Source organism: Pararge aegeria, chromosome 4, assembly GCF_905163445.1.
Source record: "Pararge aegeria chromosome 4, ilParAegt1.1, whole genome shotgun sequence".
NCBI classification, from domain to species: domain Eukaryota; kingdom Metazoa; phylum Arthropoda; class Insecta; order Lepidoptera; family Nymphalidae; genus Pararge; species Pararge aegeria.
Genome location: NC_053183.1, coordinates 19,138,374 through 19,163,415, shown reverse-complemented (window position 1 = coordinate 19,163,415; position 25,042 = coordinate 19,138,374). Strand labels below are relative to the sequence as shown.

The window sequence follows — 25,042 nt, the reverse complement described above, 5'->3', positions numbered from 1 at the left end:
AGAACAAAACAAAAACTAAAAGAAGCGACGCTTATTTGTTTTTCATAAGACGCTTGTGCCAAGGAAATTGGTTCTGTGGTGCAAATGTTTTTGCTATCGAAATACACCTGACACAGTTCTTGAACCAAATAAGCTGATTCTGGAGTTTCAGGAGGAAACTTGCAATGATAAGTAAGCTTATAGAATAGTCCTATTATAGTATAAAGGACTACATAATCGATAAAAAGCTTGGGTGGGAATTATTGCTCTAATCAGGTTGTTCTACTAATAATTTAAAAATGACAATGTGAGATGGTGCTCACAAAAAAAAAACACCCGGCTAATAGTGTTGTGGGCTTCATCTTAGATCAGAATGCGTTTAGAACCCTCGTCGCTTTAGTTTTAAGATGACTGATGAATATTTTAATAAAAAATCGACATAAATACTTATAATATACAGATAAACACCCAGACACTGAATAAACTTCATGTTCATCACCTAAACATTCACCAGTTGTGGGAATCGAACCCACGGCCTTGGACTCAGAAAACAGCCAATCGGCAAGCCTAAATGTATTTATATTTCAATTTAAACCACTTTATTACGCAATATTCAATTAATGCTTTTAATGCTGCATTCCACAGAGGTGTTCATACCACAATTATTTGGAGAAATGTTTGTCTTTGATCGTGTTTAATCGGATTATTCAAATTTAATACAAATGACGTCTAATGAGTCCCGTTAAGGGAAATGGAAACGGCCGTATTAATTCTATTTATAGTCCAAGAGCCAGCAAACATTATTAATAGAATGATGAATGAGACAAAATTATATGCTGATATTTTTTTTAAGACACCAGATTAAGAAGAGTTTTAGAGAAGTTTAAATGTAGTTATGAATAAGCCTATTAAAGTCAATGAATGAGTTTTAATAAGTAGAAGTTTTAATATTTCTACAAAGTTATTCAATATAATTGAAAATTATACAAATAAAGTTTTTCAAGCTTAACTTTATTTTGTATGAGTTGGTGACTAAAGTTATCCAAAATAATCCTTCTATCCTACTAATATAATAAATGTGAAAGTGTGGATCTTTGTTACTCAATCACGCAAAAACAGCAGAACGGATTTAAATAAAATTTGGCATGCATGTAGACCTTTTATCCCGATTCCATAAGTAGTTCCTGAAGGAAAATTAAAAATTGTTAACGAGAGAAGCTGTAGACCGAATTCTGAAGTCCACGCAGACGAAGTCGCGGGCAGAAGCTAGCATATAACAAACAGTAACATATTCAGGTATTGATACAATACTTAAGAGGTTCATCTTTTATCAGTTCATTTTCATCTAGCCTAATCTCCCACTAATATAATAATGCCGTCAGCTAGACGCTGGTCTATTTCCTCCAAAGAATAGAGGGTTGCGACGTAGACTCTCCGCGCCAAACCAATAGGGTAAAGCTCCCCAAAATTATCCCGTGAGCTCTTTGAGTACAAACATATTTGAATCGCTGACGCGTCCGCGTACATTATTTATGCGTTTCATTCGAAATAACTTTGGTACTTCACTTATTACAAATGGTAAGGTAAATTAAATTAAAACTTTACGACGCGATGTCATGTTATAATTGCTGAAAATTTTGTTTATTGTATTTACGTCTATCTAAGAGAAGTCTGTACTTTGTTAAAAACGAAAATTGAATTCAAAAGGTTATTCAAACAAGACATAAACAAATTTATCAAAATAAATCTTACTGCCAATTTATAAAATTTGAGAGGCTATTTAGAATTCTGTGTAGATCTATTTCGACTTTTGGCTAACTCGAAATTTTATTACCTCATAAGCTCTTTATTTAATATAATAATTCTAATCATATCTCAGTTTTTGCAATAACTAATAGCACTATAAAACGAGAATCAGAATATAAAACGGAAACAAAAATACACTTCAGTAATGTACGGGTTTTTTTTTTAATGCGTAATCATTTTTTCATTAGGCTGAAGTTAGATTACAAGTAGGAGTAAGAGTTTAAAAACCATAATCTAAGCAATGCTCTTTATTACTTTTTGGTTATGACCCGCTACTCTAGGCCTAGATTTAAAATAATTCGCAAAAATTATATATTAAATTTGACTCATCGGCTCTTCGACTACTTATATGCGGAAACAGTTAGGTTTCCCTGAATGAATAATGTATAGTATACGCTAGATTAATCAAGATCAGTTCTGTGTTTGAGCCAACCAACAAACAAATAAATATCGCTTATTCTACAATCTAAGTATAAAAAGAGTATGACATAAAATAAATGATAATAAATATACTACGACAATAGACTTATCGGCATCTAGTCCCAAAGTAAGCGTTAAGCGGTTGTGATATGGGTAATATATCTGATGAATATTTTTATGAATAATATACATAAATATTTATAACATACATCTGTATATTATAAATATTTATGTATATTATTCATGTACATAAATAAATATATATATGTATGTATATAATTCGTATATCTATACTGGAAACCATTCAGGTTCATCACACTAACATTTTCCAGTTGTTGGAATCGAACCCACAGCCTTGTACTCAGAAAGTTGGGTCGCTGCCCATTGCGCTTTTTGGCCGTCATGATCTTGAAAATAAAATAATATATTTTGGATTCTCAAATAAATCTTTCCGGTGGATATTGTATTAAATCTACTTGAAAAAAAAATGAAATTCGTTGTGAAAAGATCGCAGCGCAAAAAAAAAAACAAAAAAATTTGAAGTTAGCACGCCGGCGGAAAAGTGTGTCAAAAAGGTCATGACCCAAACAAAGTTCTTTCACTTTCACGTGTTTTCAGCTTCAGTTCGACATTGTGAGAAAAATGTATTTCTCTACATTGTCAAGTGTTTGACCTTTTACTTACATCGCAATTAAACTTCAGGATACCGATTTCTTTACTGTACACATTAGCATCTTTACCATTTCAATTATTTTTAAAGAGTAAGGTTGTTTTATTTTTTATTTAATTACAAGTTAGCCCTAAACTGTAATCTCACCGGGTGGTAAGTGCTGATGTAGTCTAAGACAGTAGCGGGCTAACCTGTTAGGGAGTGTGGTAGCCATACACCTCATCGGTTTCTACGCGACATCGCACTGGAACACTAAATCGCTTAGCGGCACGTCTTTGTCGGTAGCACGGTGACTAGCCAACGCCAAAGCCCAGACCAGACCAGAGAAAATTCAGAAATTATAAATTCAAAGAAAATAGTGTGCAAAAGGTGCAAAGGCAGCCTTATCAATTAAAGTGATAATTTTCAGGCACCCTAAGCGTAGAAAGCTAGTAGTTAAGATATAAAATAAACCGTAACAAACATTAATAAATAAATATACATAACTAAATTTAAATAAAAAATACACAAATATTACATACCCCTAAATATTAAAATACATAATATATAATATAAACATATGTTATAATAAACTAACTAGCAAATAAAGTAAGTTTATTGTTCATTGTGTATTATGAAATTTCGCAAAGTATCCTTCTATCAAATTATAAACGTATCAATAGGTCTCCCGCCCTGTTGAAAATCAGTTAAAAAAGGGTTATTTTTTTATTTCAACCCTTTGTAGCGACTAGGAATGAGAAAAGAAAAATTTCATTTCTAAATGTCGAAACGAAATGAAACACCTGGTTTAGTATCGGCGATTTTATTAAAATGCGGCAGATTTTCTTTCTATGTCCCTTTATTTCCGGGGCTTGGAGCCTTTCCGAGAAATGCGACCGTCTTTTAGGCTCTTAACGCTATTTGGAAAATAAGGTTGGATTATTTCTGAATATTGATGCGAGCTCAATGCTTTTGGACATGACGACATGTTTAAGAAAATTCAAACTTTATAATGTTAAAACAGAACCCATATACGTGAAGAAATTTCTAGTGCAACATCAAAACGACGGCGGCGTCAGAAGTAGGAGGTCCCGGTTTCTATTCCGGGCAGGGGCATTTGGGAATTTATTATTATCTAATACCATTGGAATAATCAATTTTAGGTGTATACAGAATTATCGTTATTATCTCTGGTCAAATTATAAAAAATATAATCTAAAATAATTAGTATTAAACTAAGAACTATTACAAATTAATAATGTAAATATGAATAAGCTATTATGACAGATTGATAAGTAATATTAAATATATATTTGGCTATATAAGAAGAGGAGGCAATATATAAAATTTAGGAATTTAATATGTATAGATTATATACTTCGTACACCTTTTTATACATATAGAAGCAAGGAAAGTACCAGTAGTTTCTACAATTTACTTGGCACCGATTTAAAAATGTTGTAGTAATCTGTAGTTCCGGTGGCCATCCGTGGTCTTTGTCATCAGTTTTACTTGAACAAATGGTGGTTCAATGCTCAAGTTACTTTATAAAAATACCAATTTCGCTATTGGTGACCCGATGATATTTAAAGAGTTCCCGCAATTTTTCCAGGATTCCTTCAACAGATCATGACCTGATGAAAATGGGACAACATGGGAAGTATACCGAGTCAAACAAATAAATAATTTTTCCAATAGGTTTATTAACGAAAAAAAAACCAAACGAATTGAGAACCTACTTCTTTTTTGTAAGTTGGTTAAAAATACACCACAATATTGTGGTATCAACCGGTGTCGCACAACTTGGGGATTTTTGGGTCAGGTCATAACGGAAATATTAGGCGCCTGGGGCTAATACAATTTGAAACGCGTATTAAAGTTTTGGGTTTAATAATAACAGTTAAACTAGTTTCGTTTTAGTTTATTATTCATATTATAGTACTATTTAAAGTTTTTGGATTGGTGGCTTATGAGACCATAATTAAAAATTTTAATTTATATTATTTTTTTATTATCAGTAAAAACATAGGTAGATAAAGGTTGCTAGCTTTTCTGTAACTAATATTCCTGCCGGATAACAGTTATTTTATTTTAGTTGGCTAAAATAAAATATTATTGATTTAACGACTATTAGTAATATACTACCACGGGACTATTTGTAAAAAGTTAAATTAATTACAAACTACATAAACAAATGTTAATTGCCAGGTTCTTCTATTTCTTGATATTCTTCCATAATTTAATTTTCCTTCCGAATCGGAGGTAGACTAATTTCAAACAGACAGACTTATATTTACTTAGACCATATTAGACTATCATAAATAGTGTAATTTTTTTGGCACATGTGATATAGCAATCGCTCTCTAACGTCCAAGTACAATATAGAGAACGAAAGTAATCTGAAAATAATTTTATATAGTGAACATTATTCTACTAGTAAAGACCTTTCATTTGAAGAATGTGTTTAAGGCCACACACACACACCCACGCACACCCACACACACATACAAACCCACATACACACATACACAGACAAACACACGCACATACACACACACATATACACACACAGGCACGGCTAACTTATATCCCGTCGTTTACGCGTCGGGGGTTAAGAATAAACTAAAATAGCCATAGAGGGTCATAACGGCCCCAGGTTGCAGGGTACGGGTTAAAGTACGTTTTACGAGCTGAGAAAGGGTTGCGGTGTAAAACCTTTTAAAGAAAGTAGGTCAGTTTCCACTATGACATAGCAATAGCTGTGTTCCGCTTAATCTCCATAATGCGTGATATACCATGCTTTTACGCGTAAGGCCTAAAATGCAAATAGAGGATTTTTAAGAAATGCTTTCAGGAAATTTCCACATATGCATATACCGTATATTTGTGTTAGTCATTCTTTTATTTTAAATGAGCCAAATTTATAAGCACTTTTGAAGTTTGTCTGTCTGTAGTTTCTCTACCAAGTATTGAATAGTATTTTAGCGAGTTATAAATGAATGAATGAGTATACTTTTAAGGCACACCACAAAAAGTACATAAAAGAAAAGTATAAAAAGACAACGTATACCATTTGGCGGCCTTATCGCTTCATAGTGAGTTCTTCCAGGCAACCAATGGCAAATACAGAAAATAGTTAGGTGGTGCATATACCAGTTATAATCATCAAAGTCAAGGTCGAAAATTATTTATTTATTTAAATGGATCTCTAGTGTCCCCGCACACGGGCCACTGGCCATAACCGCAAGAGGCAGCCATTGGCATTTTGCCGTAGTTTTCATGCATTTATGGACGGTTGCCCCACACGGTTGACGCAGGTGGCCACGACGCTTCAACCGATGTCTGCCCCCTTGAGTAGGACCTCCGGGCGGGATACGGGGATTCTGTCGCCCTTCGTAGATAAGTTCTCGAGTTGAAAGGCATACCCCGTGTTACGCCTTCGATGTTGTTAAAGGGTTATTGATGTCTTCTCAGAGGAGTGTCTTCCTCGGAAGGTGCAGCTGGCTGGGTTGCGGTTGTATGCGAAAGCGTTACCATGACCCAGTCACCAGGCGACGAGTTGGAACACCGTGGGGTTTTAGTCGGTAAGATTCTGGCATAATCACTGCATCTCCCCTTGGTATAGTGGTATCAAAGAGGATTTACCCACAAGAAAAAAAAAAAGATGGCTGCGACACGTGCAGTGCAGTTTAATTGCTCTGTGGCCCGTTTTTGGTGTCACTTAGAATACGAAAAAAACAGAATTCTAAATTTCCAAATTTCCCGTGCTGCAAATCGAATCCGAGACTTAATCCTCTTACTCCACTTTTAAGGCACATCGCTTACTATGCGCTAGATAAAACAAATACTTTCAGCATAATTATTTGTCTATATAAACACTCAAGTGAAGTTAAAATAAAAGCTTGAAACAAACTTCACCTGTGAAAAATTATTCGCGAATATCGAACAGGACCTCTTCAGTGCTGTGCATACATTCCCCGCGATACTATTAGCATAAAATACGCTTGCTTTTAAAAATAGGTATTCCGAAGCCTTTAACACTGAACAAGTGAACAAAGGAGGTGTCGATCGCCTTGTAATAAAAGCGGAATTAGGTAATCTCTTACATACTCGTATGAAAATCACGCTAAAATGGTTTTTTGTTGGTACATTTGAATGAAAATTGATGGTTTTTTTTATTTTTTTTTATTCCACTACAAGTTAGCCCTTGACTGCCATCACCTGGTGGTAAGTGATAATGCAATCTGAGATGGCAGCGGGCTAACCTGTTAGGGAGTATGGTCATAGAGTCATAATCGGTTTCTACGCGAAATCGCACCGGAGCACTAAATCGCTTAGCGGCACGTCTAGTCGGTAGGGTGGTAACTAGCGACCGCCAATGCCTCCCACCATACCAAACCGGAGTTTTAAAACTGAAATAATAAACGAATATGCTACGACAAAACAAACATGTAAGCAACAATGTAAGCATAGCTTGTGTTATGGGTACTAAGACAGCTGATGAATATTTTTATGAATATAATATACTTAAGATAAATACCCAGACACTAAAAAACATTCATGTTTATGACACAAACATTTTCCAGTTAGGGGAAAAGAAACCCACGGCCTTGGACTCGGAAAGCAGGGTCGTTGCCCACTGTCCCATTCGGCTGTCAAAAGTTTGTTGGAAGTTTGTTGGCTGTTTTGAAACAGCCTTATATCGTAAATGCGAACGTGCATCTGTTTGTTTGATTGACACCTATGCTCGGCTGAAACAATGCAACAATCTCGATAAAAAAAAATATTATCAATAACGTTCACTATGAAGACAGCACATACGGTACTTAGAAAACCGAGAAAACTAACAGTACTCAAGGATTTTATTTTATGCTTGTCCATGTCATTTAATATTGGACTTCAGCACGGAACCGTTCTTTTTCAGTTCTAATTCATTATTTTTAATAAGTGCCAACTTTGTTATATCCCAAAATCAGATAATATTAAAAAAAAATCCGAATTACGATAAAATTTTATTATAAAAAGTGTACACAAATACTAAAAGGCACACAGAAAGCCTACTCAATTTTAATAAAAACATTTCTCACGAATAATATTCTTTATTAAAATATCTGAAGTGCTAAATTGCTTTACCATTGTCGTCTGACGAAATTAATTTGTTAAATGGAGAGGGAACTCCAATTTTTTTCCTGGTACTCTGAAGTTGGCTTCTCTAATTCAAACTGGCTTTTGGTATATTTCCAAGGAGCGTCGTTAATAATACAGAACACAAATTCTTGATAAATTTCAATGATATAAAGCGATTTTATAAATATTTACTATATATCTGTACTATTCATCATTCTATTTTGTGTGGAAACATAGCAGTCATTGAGAAATTCATCAATTAAATAATAGTTTTGATGATTTAGATATGTGTTTAAAAGTTATTGTTTCCATACTTTTGAATACTAAATTCAACGGTTTATTTCTTTATATGATTAAGGTTGAACGAACATATAATTCGTAATCATCGATTTTAATAATTATATATATTTAAATAGTGATATTTTGCTAAAATCTCTATAGTTTTTTGTCACATAAGAACACTGTTTTGGTTGGTGAGCTTCGAATATAATGTTAAAGTAAATCAATGCCATGGTAAGTGATTTAAAGGTTTTACTTACGTAAACGTTGTTTTAACGTTTTGGGGCGTTGCCGAAAAGTTATCTATAGTCACGTTTAGATTTGCTCAGATACTCAAGTGGCTATTACGTACTTTTCGTAGCTTGTACGTCAAAATTAAAGAAATATTTAATCCGTTGTCCTATAATTGATCCATTGAACAATCACTGATGCTTCCTGGTTTGCACGCAACGACAAGGTTCATGACTATCTCGAACTTTCAACGGTTTTTGTGGAGATCTGCAGGTTCTGCAAAAACCAAAGAACGTCTAGCCAAACACCCCAACCGTCTTGTCTCCCATCATATTACAGTATAACGACTGATTACAGATATTTAAATTAAAAAAAAAAATCTTTGGCTTTACTACGGTGATATTCAATTTATAATAATTTATATATCACTAAGAGCTACACTTTAATAGCATGCGGGCAAAGATATTATTTATAATAACAACTTCCGGTATAATTTTACAGAATATTATTTCTCAGAATAAGAACAGCAAACAACGTTAAGTATTATTTTAAGAAAGGGCTCCAGAAATTTCATCATGAATTTCGTTTAGTTAAAGAATGTTCTATTTTATTTAGTTAATATTAAACACGAATTCTGCTTTCAGTAACAAAAAATATTGTATTGTTTACACCTACCGACTTTTTTTATTTGTAAGCAAGAAAAACAAAGCAATTTAGCTTTGTTTACATAATACTTAAACCATTCCCTTTGCCGAACCGCTCAATGTTAATCATAAATTAGCAATCATACAGTAGGATTGTTAATGTACTTCCGCAGAAATATAGGATAGACTATATGAGCAAGTAGTTGCTATCAGCTACGCCACAGTAACTGAAGAAATGTAAACGTAGTCTTGGACAACCGGATGGCGCAGTGAGCAGCGACCCTGCTTTTAGCGTCCAAAGCCGTGGGTTCGATTCCCACAACATAAAAAATGTTTGTGTAATGAACATGAATGTTTTGAAGTGCCCAGACACTTCAAAACATTCATGTTCATTACACATTCATGTGCATCTGTATAAGTATTCACGTGTATTATATTCATGCAAATATTCAGCGGCTTTCCTAATACCCCATAACACACGCTTACTTTGGTGCTAGATGGCAATGTATTGTCGTAGTTTATGTATTTATTTATCGTTAACTCATCCGATAAAAGTTACATCTAAAAAATACTTAAGATATTTTATCTGAGTTTCGAAATGCTTGTATATCGAAACGCCTTTGATGGAGTCTGTCCACCTTATAGCGCAATATGCTATCTTAGCTTATGTTTACGACCGAAGAATGAATTCAAATTTCAAGTTGTTACGGCTAACAGTTCCTACAACTGCAATAACAGTTACTAAGTCATAGTGTACGTCCAGTTTATGCCATGCAATATATTATATCCTGCTGACATCAAAATCATTATCATCATATTATCAACCCATTACCGGAACTATACAGGATATTAGTGTCCTCTCAGAATAAGAAGGGTTTTGGCCGTAGTCCACCACGCTGTCCAAGTGGAGAATTGTCGAGTAGACTTTACATGCCTACGAGAACATTATGGAGAATTTTAATGTACGCAGGATTCCTCAGGAAGTTTTACTACACTGTTAAAGCACATATTCAATTGATTAAAATTTGCATAACTTAGAAGTTCTAATCGCTGTACGGTTCAACTGTACTGTCAGTATACTGTGATGTTGATACGAATAAAACATCTGCTCCAAATAATTAGAAACATGCTGGCGCGTCGATTTTACGCGTCGCTCGTTTTTAATTAAAAGTAAAGTAAACTCGGAGCTCGATTGCCTGTTAGGATGTTATTGACTTCGTAATCCCTTGTAGATAGTGTTTGCGTATGGTTCAGAACAAATAGAATTGCGCGTATAGATTTTTACGGATATACAAATAGGTATGTCATTCAATCAAAAGGAATAACAACTTCTTTATCTTTATTTATATACTCTTAATTCTGCTGTATGTTTATGTCACTGAACTCCTCCTAAACGGCTGGACCGATTTGAATGTTTTTTTTTGTGTGTTTGGGTGGCACTTGGATGGTTCATATTCACAAATCAGCCCGACAGATGGTGCTGCACTTGGTATCTAAGTTATTTATCTATACTGCAACTTAACGACTGACTGATTTGAAAAATTATTTCAGTGTTGGATGGATGGGCTATCCATAGAATAATGCTATAGCGGTTATAGTTATAACGGTTAAAGTTTCGACGTATGAAAAATTGTCCCCTTTAAAAGTTCTAAAAAAACCCTGGACAGCATAGGTCTATCTTTTAAGGTTGACTTTTACGCGGACAAAGTTGCGAGGGCCCTCTAGTTCAAATATAAATATCTCAGATATAAAGCGTTCATACATATTTGCTTAGCGATATAGTTAACAAGCAAATAAATAAACAGTCACGCTTTCGTATGTATAATATTAGCGAGGATAAGAATGTGCAGCTTAAACTGATCTTGGCAGACTTTGGACATGTATCGTTGGCTTGACTAGCGATTCAGATACTGTCATCATCATCATATCAAAGCATAACTGGCCTACTACAGGGCACGGGTCTCCTCCCACTACGAGAAGGGGTCAAGGTAGAGTTTATTTTTAACCCCCGACACAAAAACGACGGGGTGTTGTAAGTATGTGTGTGTGTGTGTAAGTGTGTGTGTTTGTATGTTTGTGTGGGTGGGTGTGTCTTTGACATCGTAGTTTGTTGAAAAAACCGTTACACTACAGCCTAATGGATCTCATAGCTCATTGCTTATATGCACATATGTAAATTCACATTACAGCGTGGTAGGTCGGACCTCCTAATCCTCAAGAATGATTAAAAGAGGTCTACACCCTCAAATAAGTTATAGCATTACATTTAAACTTGCACTTACTGAAGGATTATAAAGAACTCTCTTGCGCAGTGTGGAGTTCATAAACTTCCTAAATTGTGGAACCATCTATCAGACCAGACCAGAGAAAATTCTTAAATTATAAACAATTTCTGAATTTTCTCTGATCTGGTCTGGTGAGAGGCTTCGGCCGTGGCTATTTATCATCCTACCTACAAAGAAGTGCCATTAAGCGATTTAAATTTTCGTTACGATGTACAAAACGAATAACCGCTTTCTTTTAACAGGTTGTAGTCAAAGCATAGCTTGCAGTGGAATAAAAAAAATAATAAAATGTTTAAAGTACGTTTTTAAATTAGTAATATAATATAGTTATTTAGCTCCGTAAAGTAAGTGTAGTACTTAAACAGTAAAAGCAAACATGTTTCAACTAACATCGCCGTGAAAACATTTCATTAAGCTTAGAAATTTAAATTTTAATCCAGCAAAGAGGATTCCGTGCTTGCGTCAGTCCGACTTAAATGTTACCTGTACACAAAATGCAATATAAGCTGGAACTTGGAATTTTTGATTAACAAGTATGACTCTTTGTTTATGTTGACATTAACATTTAGAAATTGCTGCAGCAAGCAAAATTATTTCGAAAGATAATATTTAAGTTAGGTTCTTTAGCAAAAGAGTATCTTCACTTCTCAGTCATCATACCAGCTCATTACACGGCACTGATCTCCTCCCACAGTGAAAAGCGGTTTAAGTGGGGGATTCTGTAGTCTACCACGCTGGCCGAGTGTGGATTGGTGGACTCCACACACCTTTGAGAACATTATCGAGAATTCTCAGGCATGCAGATTTCCTCACGATGTTTTCCGTCACTGTTGAACCAAGTGATGTTTTAATTACTTACAATGCTCATAACTTAGAAAATTTTTGGTTGCGTGCTGGGCTTCGAACTCGGACCCCCGAAAGTAAAGTCGAGCTCCCACCCACTGCGCTATCACCAGTATTTTCTATCTTGTGAGAGATGAAAGCGAAGCCGGATGCTTCCAAGCAACCTTGTCATTAAGAAATTCAGCAATTGTATAGTAACCTCGCTGTATGTTTTAACAATTTGTTATATATATGTTTTAACACATTCTATAGACTTATGCATTAATAGGTCCAAAATTACCTTAGGAATCATATTATAAAAGCGTATACAATCCTACAAATAACTTCTGTACCTTACGCAGACGATAAGCAGATGGTAATTTTTTGTAAGTCGATTGTTTATATCCACTTTTTATTTATAAGGATTAAAATTTTGTATTACAAGTACCATACTATTATAAATATATTGTGAAGCTACAGTAAGTATATTACTTAAGTTTTTGCTATGTAAATCTATTTTCGATATCAGCAGCTTTGCCCCATAATAAGATCTCGCAGGACATCACACTATGAATGTACGCAAAATAATAATGATCCATGTCCTTGCATCCCATTAAATTTTCAGTAAAATCATTTTCAGTAAATACATTTCTCGAAAGTAGAATAAATAAATATACTACGACAATACACACACCGCCATCTAGCCCCAAAGTAAGCGTAGCTTGTGTTATGGGTACTAAGACGACTGATGAATATTTTTTTTATGAATAATATACATAGATACAAGAATATACATTTAAACACCCAGACACTGAAAAACATTCATGCTCATCACACAAACATTTTCCAGTTGTGGGAATCGAACCCACGGCCCTGGACTCAGAAAGCAGGGTTGCTGCAAACTGCGCCAATTGGCCGTCAAGTAGAAGTGTTTTTATCCACTTTTTGTTTGTAAAGATTAATAGTTTGTCTTACAAATACTGTATTATTTTAAATATATTGTGAAGCTACAGTAAGCTATACATATAAAATAGTGATATCAAAGTGATTACGAAGAAGAAACGGACATTTTATTTATTGATTGTACTGACCTGACTTGTCCGAGGTAGAAGTCGACAAAATTGAACCTCGAAAAAGATCATGTGTAAAGTTAATCTTCAAATTACGTAAGCTGGACCATTTGGCTGAATGTACAGCTCGATTGGAATCGCTCCCAAACAGATTGAGCTGTAATTTGTATATGCTACTAAACTTAAAATAAAAAGAAAACGAAAAAGATCTTTTGCTTTTTAATTCTATTAAAAAGCCACAAATTTATTATGTTACTGCTAATGTAAATGCTACTCTCAATTATTCCTATCATGTCTTATATTTTTTTTTTTTACAAAAAAGAACCGACTCTTTCTACAAGATTTTTAATTCAGTGCCAAGGAAAATGAGGAAAGATACTATGTATCGATCATACATACTACTAGATAATACATTTTATTATATATAGGATACTTCGTATTCCTTTTTATATGTAGCTAGGAAAGTACCAGTAATTTCATGAATTTAAAACGATCATACGAGACATTTTATCCCTGGAATAGGGTTCCTGCGTGATTATTAAAAACCCAAAAGAAACGCGAATGAAGTAGCGGGCAACAACCCGTTCGAAATAAAAAAAAGTCTCCGACCCCTATATCGAAGGTAACCTGTCGTTTGTACAAAAGGAAAACTGTTTTAAAAAAATATAGTAGCAACTTGCGCCGGCGAAGAACGGCTTACCTGTGTTTGCTTTGGGCAGCGGGGCTTGAGCTAACTCTTACGAAAATAAATAAGAATCCCGATTGAAACTAGTGGTGTTATACTCTTGCAAATAGTCACGTGATTTCAGCTATTTATACATTCCAACGTGGTCGCTTACTATGGACCTCATAAGAAGGCTCAGAGTAACATTGGCGTACACACAGGGTAAGCGCTAAGCGAGGAGTTTATATAGAACGGGCAAAATCCCCAGTGCGAGTTAAAAAAGCTTAAGAGTAGAGTATTTTTATAACACGTGCAATAGCTACTAAAGTTTTTTATGACCCATTTTGGAGATTTTTTTATTTATATAATATGCCTGCTTAGTGCATACCATGTGCATAAAAATGAGAAGATCCGTAGAAGAACTAGAGTTGCTACATAGCTCAGTGAGTCGCGAACCTGAAATGGCAATGGGCGGAGCACATAGCTTGGAGACACTATGGACGTTGGGGTCCCAAAGGAACTGGAATGGTGATTCCGCAGAATATGTGTAGTATTTATTGCTTTTTTGTTGCTTAAAAAGTCCGTTTCATCATCATCATGATCATATCGACCCATTACCAGCCCACTACAGGGCACGGGTATCCTCCCACAATGAGAAGGGGTTAAGTCTGTAGACCACCATGCTTGTCCCGTAATGATTGGTGGACTCCACAAACCTTGAGTACATTATGTAGAACTCTCAGGCATGCAGGTTTTCTCATGATGTTTTCCTTCACCGTCAAAGCAAGTGATATTCTGTTCTTATTAAAACGCACATAACTTAGTTAGGTAGAGATGCGTGCTGGGATTCGAACTCGGCACGCCGAAAGTGAAATCGCAGTCCTACCCACTGCGCTATCACCGCTTTAGAAAGATTTTTACTAAATCATAATTGGGATCACTTTGAAGATAATGTACTTAACTAAAAAAGAACGTCAATTTTTTTTTATAATTGGCGGAGTGATCGAGTCAGAAATCTAATATACAAAATTCTCGTAATATATAACATACAGTGGAATTGAGAACTTTCTCCTTTTTTTACTTAAGATTAAAATAACTTAAATTAAACTAAAATATCTTTACAGAGCAACTTCCATACTTTTACATTTTATTATATCTAATATATGAGATAAGGTCTTATTGAAGACACAGGTAAAAGTTCTTGAATGAAAAATCCCCAGTTAGTATAATCTTGTGACAAAACTTTCCAGCTCCATTCATTACTGTTCACCATATAAAACACAAAACTTGGCTATTTAGTGTTAAAGTTTTAATGAATTTGGTTCGAAATTAAAATAGTCCACAAGTTAAAATACTTTATCGTTTGACGTTCGAGCCGTAATTGTTCACCATTAGGGCGTAACAGAGACTTTAGTGTTTAAGTTTTAACGACTGGGGACTTCAAAGAAGGAAGTAAGCGAATAAGGGGCACGATGTAACTGGGGTAAGTAGTTACGGGGCTAATTACATTGACATGACATTTTCACTGGAAACTAATGTACTGCTGCGATTTCGAAGCAAACCATTACACCAGTACTTGGATATTTTAAATAAAGATAAAATGTAGATTAGCATGATTTTTTCCCTTGATAAAAAACAATTGTTTGGGAAGCTTGGGCCGTGCCTAGTTAACACCTTGGCAACAAAGACGTGACGCTAAGCGAATTTACGTTAGCGTAGCGCGAATAAAGAATATTTGAATTCCTTGTCACATAAACCCTGTGTGGTTTGAGACAAGGTAAGTTACTTGTAGTTAATTGTTTTAATCTTAGTTGATGAATAGAAAAAGGGAGGGGAATTAGCCAAGAGTCTTAAATGTAAAATCTACTATATAATCGCATATTATATTCCCATTATTCTCTCACTTGCCAACTTAACCAAGACTTCAAAATATAATATCAAATCTTGGCGCATCTTATTTGCACGAGCAAACTACCTATGTTACGCGAAGCGCCTTTGTTAAGGAAACTCCGTGCATGCGGGATAAGTTTTATTTCACTAGCGAGAGCACGATCTGGGGCTGGCTCTATTTATCTACTGAATAAAATAGAAGGGTGTGATAGGCAGTTGTTGGTAGGTAGTGCAATTTTAAGGAAATTTATGTCGATATCTGAATAAGGATTTGGCAGTAAATTCGACTGATAAAAACAACATACTAAATTCATATATTTAAATATAAAGGCATGTATATTTAAATTAAATGCTGCTAAATAAGAATGTGATTCTTTGAATAAATAAAAGAGATGTTTTTTTTTAAAAGCATATGTCATTTTGGTTTATTTGTGGAATTTTGAACTCTACGGCATATCCAGCGATGGACTTTTTGACAAAATAAAACCAACTTTGCCAAACAACTAAAAAGCGCGAAGTAAATATTTTCAATAACATATTTTAAGGCTGTGCCAAGTTAAATGTAAAATAACTTAGTTCATAGTACGCAACAAGGAAAGTACCTTGTAATTTCATACTGCCCCTAAACTTTACAAGGCATTGCTTTTCTATAATATTTGAAGAGTTCCCTCAATTACTCGAAGATTCCTCTTATTAATAAATGTTAAACGACTAAGACACCGGGAGGTATCTTTGCATCGTTCGAGTCCATGTAGGACTGAGATGCATCGATAATGCAGTCGTATTTATATCAAAATACCCACCAACTCAATGTCATGATTATCAAAAGTTTAATTATTTACCCACTTTATAAATTCACTTTAAAATAAATCTTCACAAAATTTAAATGGGACCACAGCTTCTGAAGTTGTTAGTACGTTAGTACGGAACAAAAAAGAATCATCAAAATCGAGTGACAAAAATTAAAAAAAGCGAAAAAAAAATATTTCGCCGAATTGAGAACCTCCTCCTTTTTTAATCCGCTTGAAAACTATCAACCCATTACCGGCCAACTACAGAGCACGGGTCTCCTCTTAGAATGAGGAGGGTTTAATCTTTTACCCTGGCCAAGTGCAGATTGTTAGAATTCAGACACCTTTGAGAACTGAGAACGTTGTGGAAAAAACTCTTGCAGGTTTCCTCACGATGTTTTCCGTCAACGACAAAGCAACTGATATTTTCAATTCCATAATTTAAAAACGCAAATAACTCCGAAAAATAAGAGGGTGCGTGCCGGGAATCGAACTCGGTCACCCAATCTAACCAATCACTAATGCTTATTACTACTCGGTTTACATGATAATTTACTGTCTACGACTTACGACTGTGCCGATTTCAGAAACAAAAATTACGAGTACTTTGCCTACAGCAACATTTGTAAAGTTATGGTGTAGTTGAGAACAAAAGCATCATCATCGGGTATCCTCCCACAATACAATGAGAAGGGGTTAAGGCCATAGTCCACCACGCTGCCCCAGTGCGAATTGGTAGCCTCCACCTTTTGAGAAAATTATGGAGAACTCTCAGGCATGCAGGTTTCCTCACGATATTTTCCTTCACCGTTGAAGCTAGTGATATTTTAATTGGTTAAAACGCTCATAACATTGAAAAATTAGAGGTGCGTGCTGGGATTCGAACTCGGCCGTCCGAAAGTGAAGTCGAAGTCCTGCCCACTGGGCTATCACCGCTTCTAAAACTATTGTACCCATTCATTAATAACAACTTAGTGCAGATATATACATAAGTATCAAAGTTACAAGAGAGCGCTGTGGAAGTTTGTTATCAGCATATATATCATTAGGTCTTTTCAATCCTGAAGATATCTCTCAATAAATTCAAAGTTTATATATAACGTAAGCTTATAGAAAAATTATATGATATTATTAAGAATAACGTGTATGATTACAAAGCTTGGATATTAATTGTTCTAACTTAATAGCTAAATATTAATTTGACTGTGAGATGGTGATAAAAAAAATCCTGGCGTAGTTTGTTGTGGGCTCTTCTTAGACCAGGGCGCGTTTGGAACCCCCCCTCGCTTTAGTTTTAAATTAACGAATGTAGTTATCACCCTCACCTAACATTAGTGGTAACATGTTAGATGTATGAACGCTTCAGAAGTGCCTTTGATAAGGTCTACATGAATAAAACATTTTTGAATTTCAATTTGATTAAATTTTTAATTTTATATCTTGTTAAAATTAACTAAGATACTTTAATTACTCTTATGAAGACTTTCCCATCTTTCTTGCGACATCGGGATAACATCAGCTTGCTGCTTCATATTATTTTTCAAGAGTAAACATATTTGGCAGCCCTGCACTAACTTGGCTAACTTAAACCCCCGGAGTCGGTAAGTTTCATAAACTAGAAGTGTTATGACAGAAGTTTTACTTTGTCTGTATCTGTAAATATCTTCATAGCATAACGTGATTGGCAAAATGGTTTATGTCGCCCAATCATGAGATTCGATTGTATGTATTATTATAGATTCGTTTGTTTAAACGTTTGTATGGTGTATAAAATTCATTGACGGACCAAATCGATGGCCCACTTAATTGTTAGTAGAAAACTATCAACTTGAAATAAAGAAAGAAAAGGTACAATAGGTGGCCTTATCGCTTAAAAGCGATCTCTACCAGGCAATCTACCAAAGTACATGAAGTTAGAACGGTTTGTGTACATCCTACACAAAATAATATTTCAATAATAAACATAAATTACTTAAATATATAAGTAATAAAATATACTTACTTCACAAAGATAATATAAAAAATATAATAGTTCTAACCACTTTGTTTGAAGTCGTCAAATGACTCCACCAAAAAAAAAACACGCAAATCCAAATTTCCGCCTAGAAAACACAAAGGGTTTTAATACAGGGCGTGACATTTGGCCTATTTTCCCTTATTACCATCCTCTTTTAAGGTTATGGGCACAACTAAGAGATTCAGAAGGGATCACCCGTAACTACTAGATGTTTTGATGTTTGATTTATTTCCAACAATTTGGAATCTCTTTGCGCTGCCCTTTCTATATTTGTGTTTGGGAGGGTTTTCTTTATTTACGTAAGTAATCTATTTATATTGTTTTAGATGTGAATTTTTTATCAGTTAATATAAATCGAACAAAGATATGTTTATTTCTATTTTAACATTGAATAGATGTTACGCTTTTAGCATTATTGGTTGAATATTGATATGAATATTTTCCGGTCAGGGATAAAATTATGTTTTAAGTTTAAAATACAGCAGCTAAATATAGTGATGGTTGCAGAGAGGTGAAACCTTTAATAATCCCGTAACACTCATCATGAGTTGTATACGAGTTTAATATCAAAGGCGTTTGCGCAGGTAAATTGCTCTTTGAGGCACGGTGCTGGAAACCCCCATGTTTCTAACTTTGACTACTGATATTGAAGACTAGAATAAATAAACAATATTAGTCTTACCAGAACGTGTAAAAACAAACATGTTAAGCCACGAGAGTACCTACTGCCTACTGTTGATGTTATGTAACCACGAACCAAAAAGTTGAGGGTTAATTTCAGTTTAGCGTGTGTTCATACTAACTGAGTAATTTTTTCATGTTGTTCTTAGTTCGGCGACAATTTGTTTTTACTAACTTATACGTGTTTACGTGTTGCCAGCGATGACTTTTGGCCCCGAAACCGAGAATGAGATCCGTAGAAAACCAGTCTTACTGAGTTAGCCCAACGTGTCGCGACGCTAAGGTGGCAATCGGCTGGGTTCGTAGCTATGGACGTTGGGGTCCAATGGTGGAATGGTGTCTTCACACCAATCTTAAGTTATCGTTAACAATTTTTAATCTTACCACGGGAATTATTTGAGAAATCGGTATAGAAAGTATATGTCCTTTTACATAGCATAGGTGACATGCATAATTGCAACAATGCAAATTTCAATGCTGTCTACCCGCGGTTTAGCTCGTAAACAATTTTAATTTTCCCTCGGGAACTACTTAAGGAACCGGGATAAAATATATAGATATATATATATATATATGTTAAATTAATAATTAATATATATATGTTCTTTTCCATATCAAAGGCTACAGGCATGCCAAATTCCATTCAAATCCGATCAGCCGTTTTTGCGTGATTAAGTAACAAACATCCACAATTTCACATTTATAATATTAGTAGGAATAGTAGAAATTAGTAGCATTATTTCAACTGGGCAAAGCTTATAAGCACATTTGAAATATCGAGTCTGTTTGTTTGTAGTTAACTCTATCATCGGTTCGGAAGGCAGATTCTAGCGAGAAGAAGCTCAGCAGTTCGAGGTGGTGACAAATTAATTGTGGTATAGCTTTCTTCTTAGACCTGGATGCGTCTGCAACTCCCGTATCTATAGTTTTAAGTTAACAAATATAGTTATAATTGTTAAAAGTATTATCTATAGGCCTGTTTGAATAGGGAGATTAAAGTAACGCGGGAAATTTATGCGAAAAAATTCATGGGCAACCAATTACGAATATAAATGGGAAAGAGGTTTTTTACAAACCTTTCGTCGTGTAATGAAAAATAAATGAAGCTTCGAGATAACGGATATTGTTAAGGCGTATCAAGGAAATGGAAAAACAGTAACTCTGTTTCATTTCAACTACATAATTACTTTGTTACGTTACTGATATGTAGCCACTGCTAACTGTATTGTTGGTTTAATGGTAAGTCAGAAAACATTTCACGAGGTCCAGAGTTTGATTCCTAGTTCAAACCAAAATTATTTAAGCAAGCGTAATTTAAAAGAGGTTGAAATTATTATAATGTAAAGGAGCTTTCATGATGAAGAGATGACTTCCGGATCTGAAACGTGGTCGCTTACAATGGGCCTAGAAGAAGGCTAGAGTCATCCCGCAAGCGTTGGAGAAAGCTATGCTACGAGTATCTCTACATATCAAATCAGAAATGAGGAGATTCGTAGACGAAATAGAGTTACCGATATAGCTTAGCGAGTTGGGCACCTGAAATGGCAATGGCAAAATTTGGGGAGGTTGAAACTTATCGATGGGTAGTTATAATATCTCAAATCGTGTAACCAAAGGGAATCTTATGTTATGCTAAGTTGAACTTTTGTAGTGTACGGATACCTACTGACTATGCGCTAATATTACAGAATGCACAACATCTTTTAATAATCTCCCGTGTCGTCGTGCTACGTCTTGTAATAATTTCGAAAGTATTAAAAGATTCATGTAAACATTTTCGTCGAGTAACGTCCTATCAATTGAGGTCTTACATCCTAACATTGTCAGCTATTTTCACAAGCGTTATTCAATTAGATCCCGTATTCAAGTCAAAATAGTTCTGCAGTGCAGTTGTCATACTGTATTTTAACTGACAGCACCTCTCACATGTCAGATATGACAAACCACTGCGTAACCATTCCAACGTTATACCTACCACGTTTATTAACAATATTGCTAGGCATACCAATGAGACTTGAAGATTTAATCTAGTGGGAGGCTTCGGTCATAGCTAGTTACCATTCTACTGACAAAGACTCGCCGCTAATAGATTTAGCGTTGCGGTACTAATCGAGTACATAACCAAACAGGGGTATGGGTGTAAGACAACTACCAATCTCCCTAACAGGTTATCCCACTACTTTATTAGTTTAACGCAACTCAATTTTACCCGGTGGTAACTCTTACCACCGGGTAAAATTGAGTTCAAGGGTTCCCTCGTAGTGGATTAAAAAAATTAGTGCAATAACGCCTTCTAATTATATATTTTTTATTTAGTTATTGCGCTTTGAAACACACATGAAAAAGAGAAAAATATATCTATAAATTCAGTTTTGTGCCAAGGTACTCTCATTGCAATCTCTTATAGACAACCCTTATAAAAGTAAATGTAATATAATAACTATTTTTTTTTTTCCGATTGAAAGGGCAAATTTGGCCTAAAAGATACCTATTCACTCTTGTTTTAAAGATATATATATTGTGATAATAAGGAAAAACAGAACTCCGAAAGGCGTTCCAACCCCAAACCATGCGTCTAAGTAAAGAAAATGCAAATCGCTAGTTCAACAGAAGACTTCACGTGGTTGAGATGATACGGGTAAAAACATCAAAAAAAACTTGGAAAATAATATAGCATTGGCTTGCTTTATGCAAGTGTATAACCCTGTAACGTTCATGACAATTAAAACTTGAGGTACAGACAAAAGTGGTTTAACAATGGACCTTCCCCCCCCTTATACCGCGATGCGTTGGATGAATAAAAGATTCACCCCATGTACCGTATTGTTAGATGGAACACAATATCACAATGCGCACTACACTACAAGATAATGGGAAGCAAACACTGTACCGACGTGTTCTAGGTTCCAAGTGGCGATATTGTTGAAGGGGGGAAATCATTTGTAAGCCACTTGTATACAATTTAGGTTATTAGCGCTGCAAGTGTACAAGGTGATACAGATTAAGACACGACGTCAGACATCTTTGCATCGTCTGAGTTTGTCACAAGACCGAAGTTTATCGAAGATGTACTATTATTTACAATACCCACTTTCACACAAATAATGTCAAGAACATTGGTTGTAAATCAAATACAATTTTAATTATTCCATGAAAACTCCGCACACCTTTGAGAACATTATCGAGAACTAACGATGTTTTCCTTCACATCTGAAGCAAGTGATTTAATTACTTAAAACGTATATTACTTAGAAAAGTTAGAGGTACGTGCTGGGATTCAAACTCGGCACCGGAAAGTGCTCCTACCCACTGGGCTATCACCGCTTCAGATACCTTGTAATGAAATAAAAAAAAAACTTTCTAAAGGACCATTTGGACCAAACTGATTGTACCTTGATGCCATCACAATATACTCCACAGTACAAGATAATGGAAAGCAAACACTAAAGATACGTGTTCTAGGTCCCAAGTGGCGATATTGTTGAAAGGGGAACCATTTGTACGCCATTCGTATACCATTAGGGCGATAATAGAGCTATTAAATCCCTTTTTTACCTAGAATAATGGGTTTAGGAGTGTATTTTTATTTTGTATGCATAGGGGTGGTAAAGGGATATTTAATATTGTTCCTGTGTGATGTTTTAAAAACGAGACATTTCGGCCCATCCTTATAATAACAGCTATTGAAAGTCAAGAAGAAGGACTGCCACACAGCTGTACGACGGTGCGGAGCGAAGCGGCGATAACCCACCCAGTCGAAGCGGTGATATCTCAGTAGGTAACACTTCGACTTCACTTTCGGGGTACGAGTTCGAATCCCAGCACGCACCTCTAACTTTTCTAAGTAATGTGCGTTTTAATAACTAAAATATCACTTGCTTCAATGGTGAACGAAAACATTGTGAGGATACCTGCAAGAGTTCTTTAATGTTCTCATAAGCGTGTGGCGTCTACCAATCCGCACTGGACCAACGTGGACTACTACCTTAACCCCTTCTTATTATAGGGGGGAGACCAGTGGCCTGTAGTGGGCCACTGGGCCAAATTTAAATGGAAAATTGATGATGATAAGGACTGTCTGACTGCCTGATATATAGGTGGCTAAGCTAGTTTTTACCCTTCCAAAAAAGATGGGACTCCCGGTAAGCTATTAAGCTTTCCCATCACATACCATGAACCTGTACACCACTGAAGCAACAATAGGAGCTGAAGATCTCTCATGAAAAAGTAGTTATTCTAATACACGATGGTGCTCAAAGATAATTTGACCTTGCGACTGCGATTTGCTGTATAATATTGAAATCGTGGATTTTAAAAACAATCCAAACAAAAACTTTAAGCAAGAGCGTGCCGTTACATTTAACAATACAGGCTCGTTACATCGAAGATGTCAAATCTAACGATTAATACAAATCATATTAGACAGTGGCAATTTCATTAAATCATAAATTGAAATTTGTAAAATTCATCGATAGCACATTCAAAGTCAGGTACTTTGAATGTGCTATCGATGGAAATTTAGTATTTACCTTGTAGCACTTGATTTAAATATAAAATTAAAATTAATTTAATAAATGACATTTACAATTTATTATTATCTAATAATATATTCTTTTTTATTTGCCACCATGGAAATAATGACATGACTATAAATTTTATGTATATTTACATAACCCAAACATAAAAATAAAAGTAAAGATAAAAAGTATCTATCTATTATTATATCGAATAGATTTCTACTAGTTCATCTGAGGACGCTTTCTCAGAAACTTAATTTTGTAACAATTTAAAGATAACCAGATAATAAACTCACTAATTATGCTATCTAACTTTGATTCAGTATATATTCAAAGAGATTTTTTATCTCTGAAAAGCTCGCGATCTATTTTCATTCATAGCAAAAATTAAAATTCATCGTTCAACTAACCCCAGTTTCAGCAAATTTAAAAGTCACCTAATTAAAACGTTCAAAAGGCACTTACATGCCTACGCTGGATAAAAGCTTAGCAAAACGACAGCTTTATCAAAAGCTTAAGTGCAATTTAATTAAAAAAAAACCATTAAAGTTAACCGTAAACTTAAAGGCTTAAAATATGTGCACCTACCTTTGAAGTAACATTTGGTTATACTCAACCACTTCGTACGTAAAAACATAACGTAGGCGTCACATTTAAATAAATCTTCTTCAAAACACAAAATTTGAAGTCACCAAACACTACACAATTCACAGAAATTCTCGTTCATAAACGTCTTAAAATTTTTATGAAACGAATATTTTTAAATTTGTGTTAAGATTTTCAACACGTTTCTCACGACCGCTCTCGCCCGCGATCAGACGGCAACTGAAGTCTGAAATGTGATACGTTATACGAACCTAATTTCACGGGGCGGGAACTGGTGACTCGATTGCAGCCTTCAAACTTGATACGTTTAATGGAGGGTAGATGGCGCTGCTTACGCTCTTAGCGAGAAGCTGATTAGATAATAACCAAAGATTTATTAGATTCAGGCCTGAGTTACTTAATAAGAGTTATTGTACTTTCTTAAGAATGTTATATTATAAAAACTGAGCGATGCGATATAAATAATACTTGAAATATTTTTAATATAAATTGTTTGTGGTATTTAAATTGTATCTATTTCAAATATGTTTACTTGAATGTAGTTAAATATCATAAAATTAAAAA

General features: G+C 34.9%; 1 protein-coding gene across 1 annotated transcript in view; it reads right to left on the bottom strand.

The window, feature by feature from the left end:
* The window catches only part of LOC120623449 (neuroligin-4, Y-linked-like), a 161,925-nt gene extending 137,251 nt beyond the window's left edge, over positions 1–24,674 (bottom strand). The window contains exon 1 of the mRNA XM_039889482.1: positions 24,461–24,674. The gene's annotated coding sequence lies outside the window, so the exon portion shown is untranslated. The remainder of the gene's footprint in view (positions 1–24,460) is intronic.
* Positions 24,675–25,042: the final 368 nt, after the last annotated feature.